General features: G+C 35.2%; 1 protein-coding gene across 33 annotated transcripts in view; it reads right to left on the bottom strand.

Annotated features, from left to right (window-relative positions):
* The window catches only part of SOX6 (SRY-box transcription factor 6), a 715,111-nt gene that overhangs the window by 548,633 nt on the left and 147,878 nt on the right, over positions 1-18,600 (bottom strand). The gene's annotated exons all lie outside the window — the stretch shown is intronic.

The following is an 18,600-nucleotide window of genomic DNA, read 5'->3' as shown; positions in this document are numbered from 1 at the left end:
AACATATGCATTTACTATATGCTGGAAACTTAAGAATAGGTAAATAAGATAGACCTCATTTGTCTAAGAACTTATAATCTACAAAAAAAAAATGACAAACTACAAACAAGCAAACCAAAATTTATAATGTAGACCCATGTCATAATGAAAGTACATTTAAAGTGATATGAGTACAAAGAATAAAGAGTAACATTCATCTGGAAGGCTTCATATAGAAGGTGGTATATAAAGTTAAGTTTCATTATTGAACAGGATGCAGGTGGAGAAATGACAATAGTAATGATCAATTAGTACTTTTTATGTGTGAAGCACTCAATATACTGAATGTTTAATATAGATCATATATTTATTCACATATGTGGAGACTTCTGTCCCTGACAAAGATGGACTAAAAGGGACTAGATTTATCCTTCTGGGTTAAACAACTAGAAAAAAAAAAACTGGATGAAATTCATAGACAACAGTTTTCAGAAACTAGACATCAAGCAATGAAGAACAGTGATTCCTGAGAAAGGAAAAACAAATGAGGTCTTCCCTACAGTTGTCCAAGCTTACTGCCTCAAGAAAGAAATTACTAACTGCAGAATATAGAGGCAGAGCCTAATGGTCTAAGAAAATGAAGCTGGGAGTCTAGTGAGGCCAAGGTGGATATAGTTGATAAGGCAAAGTAATAGAGGAGAGAGACCTGCACACAGATTTCCAGAGGTCTGGAAGAGAATCCCTCACAATTACTGATAAGCACACATGTGTGAGGAAACCAACCAAGGTTAGAAAAACATATAATCAATCCCCAGAACTCACACAAATCCAGGAATAATTCAATTTCCCATCATCAAAGTGTAAAACTTCATAATGCCAGGACACTGGATAGAATACTCAGAAGAGTATTGCCTCAGCAGTGTAGAAACTTAGTCCTAAAGAAGGCACTGGTTCCAACTGACAGTGATTATAAGCAAGTACTGAAAGGATCAAACTGTTTCCAAGTATATTAACTACATACCAGAAAAAAATCCAAAAATATTTATAGAAATACTGAAAGATTGAGGACTTGACAAGGTAAAATTTACACAATTTCTGGCATCCAATAAAATATCATCAGTATAAAAAGAAGCTGAAAAATACCACTCATTATAAAGAGAAAAAGCAATCGATTGAAATTTATCCAGAAATGACACAGATGATAGAATTAGTATACAGATATTAAAATAGCTATTAGTTGCATCTTATTTGCCCATGAAGCTAAAGTAAATACTAAACATACTAAGTAGAGATCTTGAATATATAATAAAGACTCAACTGTAACTTCTAGATATAAAAGAAATACAATGTCTGTGATGAAAACTCATGGGAGAAGAATTAAAAGCAGATTCAACACTGAAGGATAAAGACAAAGTGAACTTCAAGGCTTATATACAGAAACAATCTTAAATGAAACTAAATTGGAGGTGAAAAAAAAATTGTGAACAGAATCAGTGAACTGAAAAACAACTTCAAGCCTCCTAAAACATGTATAATTGGATTCCACAAAGAATAGGAGTGAATAAAAAGTTCTGAAGTAATAATGGCTGAAAAATTTTCAGATGTGACAAAAAAAATAAACCTACAGATATAAGAATCTCAAAAAATCCAAGCTCAACAAACATTAAGAAAACTACACTAAGGCACATAGCAATAATGTTGCTTACAATCAATGATAAAGAGAAAATCTTACAAGTAGCCAGAGGAAATGATACACCATACACAAAGAAACATAATAAAAATTACAGCAGACAGCTTTTTGAAAACAATATAAGCTAAAAGACAATGGATCAATATTTTTAAATTATTGAACCACAAAAAGTTAATCTAACAGTCTATAGTTGGCAAAATAAAGACCTTTCGTGAATATAAAAGGTGATGAAAAATCACCATCTCAGCAGCAGACATATCCTACAAGAAATATTAAAGAGGTCTTTCAAGCAGAAGGTAACTGACAAATAGAAATCTGAATCTACACAAAAAGAAAAAAGAACACAACACGGTAAACATCTGGGTAAATACAAAAGACTTTATTTTTTAATATCTTTAAAATATTGACTATTCAAAACAAAAATAACTATCTTTAAATTTATAACACATGTAGAAGTAATATGTAAGACAACGATTGCACAGACGCATCTTTTCTTAGCCTTTTGACTAGGATCAAGTGTAACAGTTGCACAGAGGCTGGGAAGGAAAAATGGAAGTATGTTATTATAAGATTCTCATCCTGTGTGCCCTGTGAGATATTGCTTGAGGTAAGACTGTGATAAGTTGTATAGGATTTCTATTTAAAAATAATTATTAAAAATGTTAAATTTCATTTAAAATCCCTTATTGGCTTATTAATTCCATGTTTTAATTGTATTTTATAAACTACTTAAAACATGGAATTAATAAGCCAATAAGGGATTTTAAATGAAATTTAATGTTTTTAATAAATTTAAAAAAAAAAAAAAAACAAGAAAAGGCAGTGATGATGACAGGTGGTACAAATAAGAAACAAAGGTATATCTTATATTTAAACTCAACCATGTCAATAGTCACATTAAATGTAAATAAACACCCAAATTAAAAGGGAGAGATTGTCATACTGGATAAAAAGCAAGACTCAACTGCATGCAGGCTATACAAAATCCATTTTAAAAATGAAGACACAATACTATAAAAGTAGACGGATGGAAAATACATCCCATGGTACCACTAATAAAAAGAAAGCTGTCGTGGCTATAAGACAAAGCATATTTCAAAGCAAAGAATATTACTATGGATAAAGGGATTCTTATACAATGATAATGGGGTAAACTCATTAGGAGGCCATAATGACTCTAAAAACGTATCCACCTAATAGAGCTTCAAAATACAAGGAAGAAAAACTAGTAAAATGTCAGGAAGAAATTTCATCAGAGTTCTCAGAATCTCTCTCCCTGCATGAATGATAGAACACATAGACCAAAAAAATCAGTAAGGATATTGAAGACTGGGGCAACACTTTCAACCAGCTTTATCCAGTTTACATTAATAGAATTTGCCAACCAACAAAAAAACTAGGAATTCAGCAACAGAAAGACAGCTGGAAAATATAAAAATATTAGAAAATAACACTTCTAAATGACACAGAAATCAAAGAAGAAATCAAAAGGGAAACTAGAAAGTCTTTTGAATTGAATAAAAATGTAAATACCACATTTTAAAATTTATGAAACACAGCTAAAGCATTACTTAGAAATAAATTTTATAGCACTAAAACCCGTATTGAAAAAAGGGGTCTCAAATCAGTGATCTCAGCTTTTACCTTAAGAAACTAGAAAAATAAGAGCAACTGAAACCTAAAGTATGAAGAGAAAAATGAAATAACAAGACCAGAAACAGAAATCAACAAAATAGAAAACAGGAAAGCAAAATTATGTTTGCTGTTATAAATACATTCTCCTACCTATAAATGAGAGGTAACATCACCATATATTCATAAAGTGCATACCTTAGATGAGACAGATAACCTAAATAGCCCTATACTTATTTTTTAAAATTGAATTTGTAGTTAAAAACCTTCCCAGAAAGAAAACTCCAAGCCCAGATGATTTCATTAGTGAAGCCTTTTCATGTATTTAAAAAGTAATAATACCTATAGTACACAAACTCTTCCAGAAAACTGAATAGAAGCTAACACTTCCCATCTCATTCTATGAAGCTACAGTAATCAAGTAATCAGGATAATAGCATAAAAAATAAACAAGTAAATCAATGGAATAGAGTAGAGACTCCAGAAATAAATCTCTACATATATGGTCAACATATTTTCAACAAAAGTGCCAAGGCAATTTAATGGGGAAAAAGAAAACCTTTTCAGACAATGGCACTAGAAAACTTGGATAGCCATAAGCAAAAATATAAACCTGAAATCGCATCTCACCATGCTATTACAAAACTAAAACAAATCATAGACCTAAATTAAAATCTAAAACTATAAAACTTCTAATGAAATGCTTAGAAAAAAAATCTTGGCAACTTTGGGTTTTGCAAAAATTTCCCAAAGGTGACACAGAGAGTATGAAATACAAAAGAGAAGCAATAATTGGACTTTATCAAAATTTAAAACACTGGCTCTTCAAAAGGCACTTACAAGGCAAGCCACAGACCAGTAAAAAATACACACAAAACATGTATCTGACAAATAACTCATATTTTTTAAAAATGAAAAGCTATTACAACTCAATAAAAAAAGACAACCCCAATTTAAAAAAAGAAAAGAACAGCAAAAGATTTAAAAGACACTTCAACAAAGTAGATACATGGATGACAAAAAGGCACATGAAGAAAGCTCAACATCATCCGTCATTAGGGAAATTAAAATTAAAATCACAGTGAATCACCCACTACAGACCACTTGAATAGCTAAAACTGAAGACTAAACATACAAAGTGTTAAGAATGTGGGACAGCTGGAACTCTTACACATTGCTAGTAGGAATGTTAAATGGTAAACCACTTTGGAAAAATCAGCAGTTCTTATAAAGTTAAACATGCACCTATGTAACCTAATTATTCCATTCCTAGGTATTTATACAAAAGAAATGAAAAAAACATGTCCACCTAAAGACAAATGTTCAAAGCAGCTTCATTTGTAACAGCCAAAAACTAGAAAGAACCTAAATGGATAATCAAATTGTGGTATCTACTTACAATGAAATACTAATCCTCAATTTTAAAAATAAGTTATTGACATGCATATGAGTGAATCTCAAAATAATCATTCTGAATGAAAGAAACTAGACCAAAAAATTGTATATAACGTATGATTCCAATTACATAAAACAAAAATTTTAATGCAATCTATAACGGCAACAGACCAGTGATTGCCTAGGGATGAGGCTGAAAACAGATCAAGGAAGGGTAGAGTAAGGGACTCTGAAGGGGCATTAAGAGACCATTAGGATTATGTAAATTATCTTGACTGCGGAACTGGCTTGACTGGTGTATGCTGCTGCTGCTGCTAAGTCGCTTCAGTGGTGTCCAACTCTGTGCGACCCCATAGACGGTAGCCCACCCAGCTCTCCAGTCCCTGGGATTCTCCAGGCAAGAATACTGGAGTGGGGTGACATTTCCTTCTCCAACACATGAAAGTGAAAGTGAAGTCGTTTCCGACTCCTATCAAAACATCAAATTATACTAAATATATGAAGTTTATTATATGCCAATTATATCTCAAGTCGGACATGACTGAGCAACTTCACTTTCAAAGCTGTTAAAAAAAAAATGCAGTAGGTAATATTCTCACTTTACAGATGAGCATGCTAAGGTTCCAAGAGGTTACATGATTTGCCTAGGATCAGAGCTCGTACACAGCAGTATCCAGGAGTGGCAGGAATTCCATACGGTATATTTTTAAACTAATACGTAGTATCTACTATAGTTCTGGTTCACAGAAGGCACTCAAAAGTTATTTTGGAGTTTTAAAATATAAAACATATAAAAAGCCTAAGATGTGGAAAAGTAACAGACTTTAACTTTCCCAAAGGATACATAAATTTTTAAGATTTTTAACCCAAAATATCTCAATTGATAGAATGTAAGATAGCATGTTTGTAATGCATTCAAAAAGCATTTCACTGAAATCTATTAGGCAATACATAAAATGAACAGCTTGATAGGTACAAGTGAGACAGAAACTTAAGTCATACACAGGTTATGAAAGAGGGCCCTCTGATGACGAACTGGCAAGGGGCTCGGTGTGTCAGCAGGCTAAGGTACACACAGTACATACAACTGAATACATTTGAATGCAGAACAACAACTCCTGCAGGTCTCCCAGGAGAAACACTGGACAAAACATTTCCTAGAGAGAAATTACTAGGTTTTGTAACAGTTACTTTGTTTCCATATATATATATATGTATTATATATATATTTCATCTCTTCCCATAATAGAGTATAAATTCCTGATGACTAACTCTTCAGTCACCATTTTAAATTCCACATCATATCCAAAAGAATCCTGAATTCATATTCTTATTGAGTGAATGAATAAATGAATTAATGCATGTTAGTGTTAGTCTGAACAATAAGGCAATGAGAATGATAAGAATCCTTTTCAAAATCAGCTTGACTTTATTCCATTTTCTTGAAAAAGTTTATTTTAAAAATCTTATTTCAGTGTCTTTTCTTAGTCATGAATGTATTTTCCTGCAGTATTTCCTTTTCCCTTGAAAGAGTCAAGTAGAAAGGACCTATATCCAAAGCATAATATTTCCTTTGACTATACCTTCTGTGGAGGACAGAATGTAGCAATATAATAAGGGAGTTGTAGTCATCATTTTATCTGAGAGAGTTTTAAAAGTAACCAGACTCTGTTCACACCTGTTTTATTCCTCACAGATGTCATGTATTAATCTCTATGTGAAAGCCACCTGATAGGAATGGCATAATTCACAGTATCTTCACTCTTCTCACTCATGGTAGCCAAGTTTTACTTTATGTCCCTGAAATCAACAAGGCCCTGCCTGTACACTTGAGTCCCCAGTATTAACATCTTCTGTGTTTAGGCTATGCCTTTCAATTATCAAGTGATTTTATCTTTAAGTATATTCTCATTCATTTAAAAACACATCTTCCTTCCAGGCCTCCATGGGAAGAAAAAATATCCTCAATTTTCAGTGGGGATCTAACCAATGAGATGCAAGGGATTTGAGCATTGACATGAGATCATTAGCATGATATTTTCCCTCTGCCTTTTCAAAACTTCGGTGCTGAGAACAGGGAACAGGGAAAAGCAATGAGTAATTCTGACTCCTTTCTTTTCCTTATGCTCCCCATCAGATATAATCCAGCATCAGATATAATGTGGTTAGCACACCACATTATACAAAGTCTCTTCTTTCTGTTTCTAACATTCTGTTCTCAAAATACCTACTCTTGTTTAAACCTCTTACCTCCTGCCTAAACTATCTTACAAGGTGTTTCCCTAGTTAGTCTTTTTTCCCCCTTTAATCAACTCTACAAACTGTTGGCTGAACTAACTTCTCAAAACCAAAGCTCTTGCCATCCCACTCAGCTATTTGGATTGATGGCTGTCTCAAATCTACCAAATGCCTTAGCTTACCATTATGTGCCACAATGATATAATCACACTAAATTTTCTAGCTTATGCATACCCTATACCTCAGTCAAACTGGATTTCTCGTTATTCCCTATCCCATACTTCCCTGTTTCCTTCCATCTATCCCCTACCCATGTTTGTGCAGTTCTCTCAGTAACAAGATGCACCTGTCTCTTCATCCCCTACTCCACTGATAAAATTCAATTCAACGTTCAAAGAATATCGGAAAGTCTGCTTCCTAAGTTAAGGTCCTTCTTCTTAAAGGGATTATCTTTAATTCTTTTGAACTCCCCAGAGGACATTTTTTTTTAATTAAGGCATAGAGAATAATATATCTCCTCTGTTTGTCTCCTCTGCAATAATCAGTGCAACTTACTTAACATTTATTAATTCCTCCTTTGAGCCACACACCGATTTAGACATAGGGACACAAAAAAGAATAAGAAATTTTAATAATTATGTCTAGATTCTAAGGTTCTTGATAGCAGAAACTCCTTACACTTGCATTTGTTTCTAATGCAGCATCTAATGTTCTGTTTTGAATACACTCAGTACCCAGTCTATATTTATGGAGTTGAATTAATTTCCAACAGAAGCTAAACACTCTCCTTGGAAGAAAATATTTGCTGCCAAGAAAAGGATTTACCAAACTGCAAAACTGATTTGCTGCTGTTCAATTGCTCAGTCGTATCTAACTCTTCGCAACCCCATGAACTGCAACACACCAGGCTTCCTGTACTTCACTGTCTCCTGGAGTTTTCTCAAACTCATGTCCATTGAGTCTGTGATTTTATCCATCTCATCTTCTGTTGCCCCCTTCTCTTCCTGCCCTTAGTCTTTCCCAGCAACAGGGTCTTTTCCAATGAGTCAGGTCTTCGCATCAGGTGTCCAAAGGACTGGAGCTTCAGCAAAGCATCAGTCCTTCCAGTGAATATTCAGGGTTGATTTCTTCTAGGATTGACTGGTGTGATCTCATTTAAAGAGTTTTCAGAGGGCAACTTGGACATCACATTGACCACTGTTATACCATCCAATGTGAAGACTCTAATGGCTCAGATCACTCTTTACTATGATACTAACTTGTAAGTAGGCCAGACTGCTTCAGATGATAGATTCTCAGATGGTCAGAGCTTCCAAGAGGCTTCACATCACAGAAATCTGTTTCTTATACCCTTCTTGGGAATTTATATAGGGCTCTTTAAGTTGACATCAAGATTTAAGTACAATTCAATATACCTGGGAGATACATAATTCCTGTTTGAACTAACCACATCTATACAGCCTTAACAATGTATACTTTCAAGGCTACATAGCATCGCTGAAAGTCTAACTACAATGACACCTTTCACAGTAGGTGGAAAAAAATTAGGTGAATCTTGCATTTACTCTCTACATTCTTACATTTCCTCCCATCCTGGAGAACAGATGGAAGGACATAATAAGGCTTTTTAAAAGATGACACTAGGAATAAAAGGAAATGAAATAGTTGATAGTGTCATGCAAATACCAATGTATTTGACGATGATATTTGTAAAGGAAAAATTCAAGCAATAAAACTGGACTAAGTGGAAAGAGGTCACTGCTAAATGACCAAACCAAGCCCCAGTGCCTGGCACCTGCCAGGATAGGAGCTCCTTGGGTTGGCCTGACTCCTCCCACAAGCAATCTCTAATTAGAGTGACACACATCTTCTCAAGCAAAAAACTCAGCAAGACATGTAACATCAATCACTCTAGCACAAGGATCAAAATTAAGGATCAGTCTCAGAAGAGAAAGAAAGAAGTGCATTCTCTTTGTGTAGGAGGAAAAGAAACCCAAAAATCTAGAATATGAAACCTATATTTCTGGAGAGAATTGTTAGCACAGAATGGTTACACTATTCCAACAGCATGATAAAAAGATGGGACAGCCTTTTTCATGGCATTCAGTCTCAGGGTAAGATGCAAGAGGTCTCAGAATAAGATCTAAACAGGTTTGAAGTGCTCTAAGAACTTAGGAAAATTTTATCAGTTAAGGATATAATCAAGAATAATATTCCAGATGAAGTGAAACCATGCTGATGTTTTCATGGTTGGGAAGAGATGTGATCTGAAATCAAACCAACTGTGTTTGAATCCCAGCTCTGCCCTTTTCTTCCTTTCATTCCTTCCATCTTTCCCTTATCTTTTGTTGTGGTCGTTCATTTGTTTATTTATTCAACAAATATCTACTAGGAACTTAGTATGTGTCACACATTGTGCTAGAAACTGGGGGTACAGGTTTGAACAAAATAGTCACGGTATCTGCCCTGACAGGGCTCATAAGTTTACTGAAGAAAACTATAAACATTCCAATAAACATACAAAAACAAGATAACTACTATGAAGGTAAGAAATAAATCAGGATTTAGAGAAAATCACCAGGGGTTTGAGGGATTTGTTATAAGAATTAAAGATAACAGGTAGAAGTGCCTTGCCCAATGCCTAGAACACACAGCTGTTTTTAACCTATTGAAAGAACGTGAAAGTGATGTCACTCAGTCGTGCCCGACTCTTTGCGACCCTGTGGATGGTAGCCTGCCAGGCATGGGATTCTCCAGGCAAGAATACTGGAGTGGGTACCATTTTCTTCTCCAGGGATCTTCCCGACCCAGGGATCGAACCCAGATCTCCCGCATTGTGGGCAGATGCTTTTACCTCTGAGCCACCAGGGAAGCTCTGCCAAATACAGACACTTGATTCCTTCCCCTTCCTCTCTTGACAGAGAAACTGGGAAATGTTAGAGCACTGGTGGGTGCTGCTGGGGGACAGTGTCAGTCTGTTCACTCTGGACACTACAAACTAATGCACAACTTGTTATCCTACCAGTGCTCTCTATAATCATAACTTTGGTCAATCTACAGCTTTCTTCCAGGAATATCTGGATTTCATCTCCTGTTTAGTATCTTTGAGATAATTTATAAATGTTTCCTTTTGGTTGCATGGGATAATTAATCCCCTCTAACCTTAAACCAAACTATTCTCAAGAAACAACCCACATCAAGAACTGAGACAAATACATCTTATGTGGAAGACTTGCCAGAAAAACACAACTGGGGACTTCCCTTCAGGTTGTAAGTACACGGTTGCACAGAATATCTCACTGCAGGAAGACTTTCTGAAAACGTAAAAGTTCTCCTTTTAGACCGTGATATTCCTTTATCTTGTTCTTAGTGAGCAAATACTCAACACGCCTTAAAATCTGACAAATTTCACTTCAGGTTTAGTAAACTGCTGAGTCAATAAAGATTATAATTTCTTTTGAATGCTCATCACTTCACAATAGTAAAACTAATTCCAACAGTTCCTCAGTTTCTTTAATTGTATAAAATAAATGAGTGCTCTTAGTTCATATAGGAAACCCACTGAGGATTCTTTAGTCCTTAATCCAAAAGGTGACCTTGCATACAACTTCAGGAACACATGTTATGTGTCATTTTACAGCTGGCAAGCAGCATACATACTAATTGAAAAGAAACTATCTCTAACTGAAAGAAAGGATAGAAAGGATGGAGGGAAAAGAGGAAAGGGACGTAGAAGGAGAAAAGAAAGGAAGATGCATCACACTAAAAGTCACTGTATAGAAGTGTGATTTCAAAGAGTTTGCCAATCTCCAAAACTAAAAGCATCATATACCATAATGGAAACCTACTTCATGTGATTCTTTGTCCTAGAAGACACAAGGATGCTACTTGGTCATGGTTACCATGAGACCTTTCTAAAGGTCTCCCATGCAAAATACGAAGTGTGATACATAAATGATTATTTTCATATATATCCATAGTAATCTTTACCCGGATAAATCAAAACTGTTCTCATTGTTTCCACGACCCCCCCCCCAACCACCACCGCACCCCACCCCAGGGAGGTAGCTATTTCCTAAAGTTCCTACTGTTGTCCTCAGAATGCACTGAACTGAAATCAATAAAACTGAAATAATTATGAGGGTGGGGGGTGGACTACAGAACCCCTTTTAAATTACTATTGTCAGATCCAAACAAATATTTCCACATCTTGAAAAATCAATCCCATTTTATGATTTTATAAAAATCTCCTATTTCACTAATTTCTCTCCTTTTTTCTCTTCTTCTCAATTACTGCAGTAAAATTGGAGGGAAGGGTATTTCTTCCATTTGTTCAACCATATCTTCTCCTCAGAAAGGTCCAAACCCTCAAAGTTTTTTGAAACTCAGCTCTCTAGTTTATACCCACATTTTCCATGCTTTACTTTCTCAGCCTTCCCCCAGATATTGCCTCGCAGCTATCTATTCTGTGACTGCAAGTCCAAGAAAAAATTCTCTGTAACTATCACAAAATCAATAGTGGCTTCCACACACTGCCACTATGAGGGACCAAGCCCAGAATCTCCTAAAGTTGTCAATCATTCAATGAGTGTGCACTTGATACTTGCTATATCAGGTATCAAGTTATGTGCAACAATCTCACCTTAACCATTCTAATTGATGATGCCATATATATGTAATAATTGGAAGAAAAATTACATTCACAAGAGAACAACATCTGTATTTCTTCTATACTACGGTCAGTGAAACTCAGAACACAAGTGGAAATAATTGAAACCAAGTCATAGGCTTGTTGGAGAAGGCAATGGCACCCCACTCCAGTACTCTTGCCTGGAAAATCCCATGGACGGAGGAGCTTGGTGGGCTAATGTCCATTGGGTTGCTAAGAGTCGGACACAACTGAGCGATGTCACTTTCACTTTTCACTTTCATGCACTGGAGAAGGCAATGACACCCCACTCCAGTACTCTTGCCTGGAAAATCCCATGGATGGAGGAGCCTGGTGGGCTGCCGTCCATGGGGTCACTAAGAGTCGGACACTTTCCTGCATTGGAGAAGGAAATGGCAACCCACTCCAGTGTTCTTGCCTGGAGAATCCCAGGGATGGGTGAGCCTGGTGGGCTGCCGTCTATGGGGTCGCACAGAGTCGGACACGACTGAAGTGACTTAGCAGCAGCAGCAGCATAGGCTTGTTACCAGCTGCCATAGCTTTACGAAAAAAATAATCTACAGTCTGCCTAATGTAGGCAGTTATAGGGGTACAAACTTGGAGTCCATTGATGCTAATGCTTAATTATCTACTATAGGTGGGTCAAAAAGGTAAAAATAATAAAGTGTCTAACATACCATTCTGTTGTATTTGTGCTTTCCAAAGGTATAAAAGAGCCCAAAGGTGAAATAAAAATAGAAAATCTGCTTTTATTAATGAATTAATTCACTTGAGCTTATATAAAACTGTGTGAGCTGAAAAGAAAAAGAACTAACTCCAGTAAGTCTGTATTCAAAGAAAACTCCACCCACATAAACTCTCCGTAACAAATCAAATTTTAAATCCTTAGTTAGTGATCATCTTTTTTTCCTTTTGAAAGTACTTGCTAAGCAAATAATAATACAAACAAGAATTTTATCATGCGGATAGACTTTTTGACTGATTAAACACTAAGGATAAGTCTTTTTTGCCGGTCATTGATGGGAGATAATGCTTAAGAAATTAACCTTTTTACATAATAATTGCCTTGCATCTTTGAAAAACTCCAGTAAGAAATATGAAGAGAGAGAGGCAGAGAACAGGGCAAAAGGAAAAGAGAGATGAAGGAAGGGACAAAGAGAATGCAGAAAATGTTTGTATCTTTACTGGAAATATTTCACTCACATTTTAATCTTTGGCACTAGCAAAAATTTGGTGAAATGACAAGCATTTATACCCATACTCCATGATAACATAAAATATGTATTTCAGATAAAACTATGTGCTGAAAGTTATATAGAGAGACAAATGTACCACAAAATGCACTAGATTTTGTTGATTATTCAGTCTTTACAAACTGAGTAGTTGCTAAAATATTTCTAAATGCTTGAGTAAATCGGTGGTTTTATTTTTTCCTGAATTATAAACATGACAATATTTCCCATCTTAAAGATTACTGTATTACAGAATAATAGCTAGTTCAAATCTGTGCATAATTAGTACATTTATGGACACTCCCTTGCTTCCCTGTATTTGAGACCACCACTCAGTTCAAATTATGGCTTTATTTCCCCTTCTCCATATGTACTTAATTCCTTTAAATAGTAACAAAGTGTATGCAAGAATACTGGAAGATGATAAAGCCTATCTTCCTGGTTATAAACAAGTTCAGGAAGCAGCTTTTGGGGGGAATATTCACATTTATTAGCTGTTCTTAGCAAACTGCCCTCAAGCCCCACATTGTTTCCAATCTCAAGTTAAGAAGAATTTTTCTCCAATGGGCACTGAATCACTTTAATGTTGACTCTTGTGCAGCTCTACTCCACCTTCAAATGTAGCCAGTAAATTCAGCTTTACTACAGTTCTATAAAAATGTGAAAGAACCATAATAGCATCTAAAAAAGAGCTGTTGGCACTATATTAGTTTAGAGAAAACCCTAAACTGAATACTAATGCAAAATTTAATGATAGTTTGCCTAGTTGCCAAAAGAGTTACAATAATTATTTTGCCATAATGTAAAATTATCTTGAAGGCATCTGAGAATATTACTGTGTAAGATACAGAAAAAGTCCCCGAAGTGTCATTGTTCTCATGAGGTCTTTCAATGTAAATAAATCATCGACATATTATCTTCACTGAAACACTGTCCTCTGATTAGAGGATTGCCTTAATGACTGCAGAAACATTATAAAGAGACCACTCTGCTTCTTTAGTAAGTCAGCTTCCTTGATTGACATCCAGTATGGATCCACCTCACCCCAAATTCTACTTTACAGCGAATATCGTGATTGTGAGGTTCCAATAAAACATTCAAACAGAATCAATACAGTTTTACTTCCCTTTTCCCTTATTATCACAGCCAAGTTTTTAGAGTTGAAAAGGAAACCAAGATCAAATTTAGATACGTTGTTTGAAATTAGCAAAGATGAAACACTTCAGTGCCAGACAAAAGCCCTGATTTTAAGAGTAGGTTTTTGCCTTCCCTGAAATGCCTAGCTCAGGCAGTGTATTTTTATGACTGCAGATATTGGCATGTTTCACATTTAAGATTATGACACACCAACTTATTTTGAAATTTTTAAAATCCTCCACTGCACATGTTTCAAGTACTTCATGACTATCACTGATAATTGAGCAATTAACTCGAAATTACCAAATGTGCTGTGATGGCACAATATGTAGTAAGTAACATGAAAAAATAAAGAGCAGAGGAACTTAGTACAGTGAAAAAAATTAATAAAGGGTAAAATAGGCCATAGTAATAATAATAATAATAGTACTGAGTAAGTTTTAATGGTCCCAGGTCTTAGTAGTTTAATGGTGCCAGTAAAATGGTTTAATGAAATAAGTCCAGAGTATTACAAATTTTTAGAGCAGTTTATTCTGGTGCTACAAAAAGGAAGTTTCTTTCTAAATGGTCTTGTGTAATAAGTACACAGAGATTCGTCCGAAAAGTGAGTGTGGGAGTTTCATTAGACAAAAAGGGCAAAACAATTAGGTTAAAAATCCTGACAGGCAGGTTGTTAAGAAACACAAACTTTCAAAAAAATAGATGCAAAGTTTTCCTTTAAGATAGACAAACTAAAACTCTAGAGCTAAAGATGATTCTAGAAGTCATCAAGCTATTGTGAACATGTTTGCAAATCAAAAATTAAGATACATGGCTTGACATCAAGAAGAAGGATGAAACTCAGCTATACTAGAAAAATCAGAATGCCTCTTCACACTGTTCATCTCATCAACATCTCTAAAACTTGGCTTTTCTGGCTAAAACCATAGTATGACCATGAAGAGTAGTTCTTGAGTACTTAAATATAGCCAGTGAAGCAAATTCCATAAACCTAAATCCTACCTTATTTCGGTGGCAGGCCATCTTAAAAGTTTGCAAGAAAAACCAACAATTTAGAAAGTCAGAGAGTGAAAAGAGATTCAAAGTACAGCAAATATAAGGACAATATTTAAAAACCTTTTTTTCTCAAAATTCCATCAACATTGCTCAAAAACACCACTAGGAGATTAAAAATAGACCAGGCTGTCCTTTCAGGTACAAATTAGAAACAGAAAGTGGAGAGAATAGAAAGAACAAGTATCTAAGGGCACCAGTATATAAAATTTAAAAGCTTAAAATGTAATGGATATACACATTCAAATTAGCAAACTGCTTTCAATTAAAGTAGATTTCTGGCCACAGTTCACAAATGTATAGTAGCTGTATGTATTAATGTAGATACTCCAAATGTCAGTATATCTCTAATTAACATGAGCACACAACTGTAAAACTGAGAAGGCACAATTTTAAATTCCTTACATTCCTGGCATTAATGCTTTCATGGGGCAGCTCCCGTTGTCATGGAAAATGGCATTCAAGCCCTATTTGTGGATTTTCACAGCTCATCTTTTTTATTTACCTGCTCTATGTCAAGATTAGCCTGGAATAATATTTTTAAAGATAATGCACTTAGACCTACTTGTCCTTAAAATCACAGATGTTCTCACTGAAGGAGCTTTGGTCTGGGCTATGCTCAGTTTGAAACAAATTTCTCTCCATTTTAAAATACCACGAAGAGATGATTTCATGATTCTTTTTGTTTGTTTCCTAAAAATCTATGCAATTCAAAAAATTTCAGCTGAAACATAGCATGTGGAGTTTGGAAATAAGGGGATAGGAAAATGCCAGGGAGGAGCAAACGATCCAGGAACATGAGGAAATAAAGTGGTAGAAGGCTCTCCACAATCTCCTCCCTGACTTACTCTGCTTGTACTTTTCAAAAATATTTGTACAGCAACCAAGTAGAGACTAAGATAGTGATCAAACAACAAGAGAAAGAGACCTGCAATACTCTCTGAAGAGGATAGATTGGTGTTATGGAAAAAGCACTAAATTTATACTAAATCCCTCAGTTTGAGCCTTGCTACTTTGCAAAAATTAGGATAATTCCTACTCACCTCAGAGTTTTATGAAATTTAACCAATTAAATGTCTGCAAAAGCAAGTGTAATACCAAATTAAGATATTGTTATTATTAACTGAAGCATGGGGCTAAGCAATAATCATTTTTTATACTAGACAATAAAATAATTTTGGATCTTGCTATTAGAAACCATGAACAGAGACAAATTTTATAAAAAGGGAATTTGCTAGCAAATTTCTAAAAAGAGTTGGGAATCTGAAAAAGCAGATCTATCTCTGTTTTGTTGTTGATGTTTTTCACCAATCATTAACATGCAAAACAAGGTCTTCTTATACAATGCCTACTTTGGGGAAAGGAAAAAGTGGCTTTATTTTTAAAAAAGAAAAAAAAACTAGAATAAAACGCTTTCAGTTTCTGAAAAGATAACAGTTTTCCTTCTCAGTGTTTTCTTACTCTAACCTAGGTAGTAGATATACGTGGGTAAGATTCTAATTGGTTCTCACACACCTTTGGTGTGGTCTATTCATTATAGATGTGCAAAACAATATCCCACCTTTCTTATCTCACAGACCAGCTTCTGCACACCTTACTAGGAAACCTTCCCATGGCCATGAGGTATAACTTTCTGCCTTAGATCATGTAGCAAATAAGCAGTTCCAAAATGTGGAAATTAAAGTTCCTACAAGAAGCCACTGTCACTGATCCCATTTGCTTGTTTTTAGGGTAAACTAAATGAATGTTTAGCTGGCTCAACATTCAGTGTAAGTGGTAGACAGTTTCTGCAATAGTTAAAAGGAAATGCAAGCATTCTGGATGCCATGTTAATTTTATTTGACTTATCTTAGCCATGGTTTCCTGCTACATTTCTTTAATAAGAAGGTTCCACAGTCAGAAGGGAGATGGCCCATAACAAAGCTTGAGACCACTGACCAAAGAAACAACAAACTCCATAGCCTAAACTATTGTATAGAAATTCTCAAGTCTGGAAAACAATTACTTTAGGCATATGTGATTACTATGACTTTTACTTAAGTTATTAGACAAAATCTAATTAATCTGACTAGAAGTCTTTTGAGTTTTGTTTTTTTTTTTAAGTTGAACACCAGAAATAACCACATGAAAACTATACCCACATGCCCTTTCTATTTTTAGCCTCTCTCCTTTGTTGTTATCTAGTCACTACGTCTTTTCGTCTCTTTTGCAACCTGTGAACTGTAGCCCACCAGACTTCTCTGTCCATAGGACTTCCCAGGCAAGAATATTGGAGTGGGTTGCCATTTCCTTATCCAGGCAATCTTCCCAACCCAGGGATCAAACCCAATTCTCCTGCGTTGGCAGGAGAATTCTTTACCACTGAGCCACCAGGAAAGCCCTCTCCCTTTGTTAGGTCACAAGAAAAAAGTCTCAACTAATTGGATCACCTCTGTTCAAAGCTAGTCTATGTAAATCTGGTCGGGGGACTGTAGGAGAGGAGAAGCAGAAAAGTCAGGAAATACAGCCTTGAGGTGATGAGAAATGTAAACTCTATTTTAATTAAGACCATCCTGGTTGAAATCCTGGTAATTATCTTATGTTGGCAGCTTTAAATAATTGATCATCCTAAAAACTTACTACAAGAAATGACTGAATGATATGAGAAAAAGGAGAAAGGAGGTAAAAGAAAGGATAAAGCAACAATGACAGGATTTGTCAAATTTATTTTGACAAAGTTCAAAATTATTTCCCTCCACTCAGATTTCTAATAGGATAAGCTCAGCTCCTTGGAATCATCCTTTTTCTCAAGAGCCCTTCAAAGATATTTTACATTTCTCCATTTTCTTTGCCTCCTAATCCTCACTATGATACCTTGCAGAAATTGAAAGCTTATATTTAATCCAAATGAACCATGGAGTTTAATATTTTGTGTTTTACATGAGAATTAAGTCTACAAATAATAAAATGTGAATTTATAGTCTCATAAGAACAGCATCTTATTTATTCTTAAAGCATTAAAAATATACAAAATTTATTAAACTATATTAAATATTCACATCTAGTTTTTAAGATGGTTCGAAATACCTGCCCCAAATCAATGCTGCTACTGGAAGAAAGGTAAAACTGATTTCAAAGGAATTTTCACTGCTCTCCACCTTAAATACTGAATCACTTAAACTCTAATTTATAATATTACTTTTTTCCAAGTACTTTCCTAGAAGCGTACTGCCTAAAGCTCCTTTATAGGGGTACAGAGAAGCTTCCTCTGTCTTTGTTGATTTCAAATGTAAAAAACACCTCAGATACCAATGGTTTGCAACAATGTACACGTATAAATCCCTGGAGGAGAAAATGACAATCCACTCCAGTATGCTTGCCTGTAAAATCCCATGAACAGAGGAACCTGGTGGGCTATAGTCCATGGGGCAGCAAAACGTCAGACATGACTGAAGCAACTGAGCACACAAACACACACATAAACACCTCTTAAACTCAAATTACTTAAATATGATCTTATATACATACAGACATTTTTAATATCTGCCACATACTCTAAACTACGTTTATATTAATAAATACATAACAATATAAAG

Source organism: Ovis canadensis, chromosome 15 (genome assembly GCF_042477335.2).
Source record: "Ovis canadensis isolate MfBH-ARS-UI-01 breed Bighorn chromosome 15, ARS-UI_OviCan_v2, whole genome shotgun sequence".
NCBI classification, from domain to species: Eukaryota; Metazoa; Chordata; class Mammalia; order Artiodactyla; family Bovidae; genus Ovis; species Ovis canadensis.
The sequence above is the reverse complement of the archived record's forward strand: the minus strand, read 5'-3'. Positions and strand labels throughout refer to the sequence as shown.